Here is a 2,866-nt window from a genome sequence, read left to right on the forward strand (position 1 = left end):
GTTGCCTTAAATGATGCAATTGATGAGTATGAAGACTTCATTCGTCCAATTTATTACATTGACCATTTTCTTCATCGTGTGTTAAAACTCTTAAAAGGTAAGGAATACTATTAAATAAATTACTATTACTATTTATTATTAAAGTTAAGCGTTGTCTCCGTTATGCAGCCATATCTTTACTTTATCGTTATATCTTTATCTTTATCACTAAAAAACTAATATTTTATATGGAATGGTGACTCATGTGCTAAAATTTCGATTCTGCTTGGCATATTTTTTAGTTTTTTCTAAACGAAACGAAGATCCCGTGCCCTTGAAGGGGTCAGCCTTGCAAACAAGGTTAGCTCGAGTTCAGTGCCAGAACCTAGAGCTCATCATGGGGAAGATGATGATGAGTTGATGAAGCTGGACCAGAAACTCAAACTGTATCTGAAGCTGCACCGGAGGCACCAAAAGACTCGGTGTCCATTCCACACAGCCAATTCTTGAAGTGGCCAGCTTTTATGGCTTTCACTTTCACTTTCTTTTTCAGAAAGACTAAGGAGCGAATCTATTTAAAGTGCAACCTTTCTCTTGACAACAAGTAGGGGAGAGCGGGGTTGTATGGGACAGAGAGGTTTTATGTAAGTTACTGTAATTACAGAAAAAAATTCTTTTAGCCGATTTAGAAAAATTAAATAGATGCATTTAATGTTAATGGAAACATTTTCTTAATTCGATATATTTAAAAAGATATAGGAAGTTACACTCGGTGTACCTCCAAAGATTCCCCAAAGAAGAGTGGGATTATTTTGAGTCCTCTAAGGAGTCAAAGCAACCATCAATTACGTCATTTGTCTCCCCTCGAGGTTCGAGCAGCGAAAGACAGCATCAGAAAAGGATAGGCTTCTCTGCCAGATGATCATCACAGACAATCTTCCGCTCAATATTTTAAGGAGACAAGGCTTCCGATCGTTAATTTTGGTAAATAAAACTAGGCCTCATACTCAAAATAACTTTTCTTTGAGCTCTGTTTATACATTTTTTATTTTATTTTAGGCTTTGTTTTTATTTTGACCCTGATTACAAAATACCGTCCTCAGAAAAGCTTCGAAAGCTTATCGATGAGATTTCTGAACGAACAAAGGCTGCATTAAGTGCTAAGCTGAAACGTGTCAATTCAACATCAATTATAAAGGACTTATTGTGGTCTTCCAAAACTATGCAGGGATACCGGGTACCTAGGCATTTCCTGCACGGGCTTGACGGAGAATTACGAGCCATTCAACACTTTCTTAACTCTACGACCTATGCAAGGAAGTCATATCAATGCAGCAGTTTTTGCCGACGAGTATGATTCGATTGTGAAAGACTAGAATATCACCAACAATGTAAATACATATTCCCCTATTTAAGGATAAAAACGAACACCATGACATTTTTATTAAATGATTTATGTGTTATGACAGACAACGCATCGAATATGAAGTCTTCTTTGCTTTCTCTACTAGTCTACCCAGCTTTTCCCCCTTTTATCCCATCCCGCGGTGCTGTCGCGATTTCTCCTATGCTAAATTTTCGTAGGAGAGGTAAATATCGCCTATTAGAACAAAGGCAAAATTTTCCCACCTTCTAAAAAAAGAGAAAAGAAAAATCGCGGCAACACCACGGGATGGGATAGAAGGGGGAAAAGAAATAAAACAATAAATTCCTTTTTCAATTCGCAATTAGAAAAATTTGAAAATGACGCATGTTGTAGAGAAAACGAAGCTCTTTATTTTACAATTTTTAGCGTCGTTGTATGCCTTTTGGTTTCCTATTTATAGAACGGCAACGTAGCCAGATTTTGATAAGCCCCTCCCGCGTGTTTCTAAACTTTTACATCCATTTATGGATGCCCTGCCCTTAACAATACAAATCTAAAAAAAAATCAGGAAGTAGCCCCCCTCCATGGCTACTTCTAAAAAAAAATTCGATGTCCCCTGTCAAAAATTCGATTTTTGGGAACGCCGCAAAAATTGCCTTTTTACATAAGGTTCTCTCGCGCGTTCCCAAACTTTCGGTGGCTACTGTATATAAAAAAGTAATTTTATAAAACGGATTATTGCTATCTCAACCACCAAAATCCAAAAGTAATTTCCTTTCCGGATTTTTTTGGTTCAGATATGAATAATTTACTGAGAGACTAATTTTTTCCTTATTCCCCTCTGCCTGGCAGCCATTTTTTGTACTCTCCGCCGTGCTCCTTGCGGAAGCCAGAAGAAGGTTTGATCTGTTGGCCTTCAGTTTAGACCCATAGAAGTCATATCGGTCTTCAAATTTAGTGGAACCAAGCTGTCTTCCGCAAGGGGCGCGAAACCATCCCTTTTCTTCGTCCCAAACTGCTTCCGGATTTCCGTGGCAATTGCGATGGATGACTCCCAAAGAACTCATCCAGCAGTAGGGATAACGTTGTTTTTCCTTACATATCATATCATATCATATCACATATCATTTGATAGTTTAGTTTGAAGTGTTTATTTTTCTCCAAGTTGAGATGAGTTGGACGCGGATTATTTACTTTTGCCTCTTCAATTTGTCGTCGTTGGTTTTGATCTCCGTTGGTAACGGTGTGGAGGATAATTGAACATTGTCTCTCTCGCTCCTACCATGCATTTACTTAATCTTACCAGCTCCTTTTTTCCCCAGAATCATCATTTCCGATTCTTTTTTTCCCCACATCGTCGTTCTTTATGCTCAAGTGTGCGTTCTTTTCTTCTAGCAATTGTTGAACCGTAATCTGTTCCTTGAAAAACAATAAGTATTGAGAAAGATAATTGTGGTTGAGAACTTGAACTTCACACAAGTTCAAAATTGATCCGATTACGATGACGTTTTCATCGAGTAT

Source organism: Daphnia pulicaria, chromosome 1, assembly GCF_021234035.1.
Source record: "Daphnia pulicaria isolate SC F1-1A chromosome 1, SC_F0-13Bv2, whole genome shotgun sequence".
Taxonomy (NCBI): Eukaryota; Metazoa; Arthropoda; class Branchiopoda; order Diplostraca; family Daphniidae; genus Daphnia; species Daphnia pulicaria.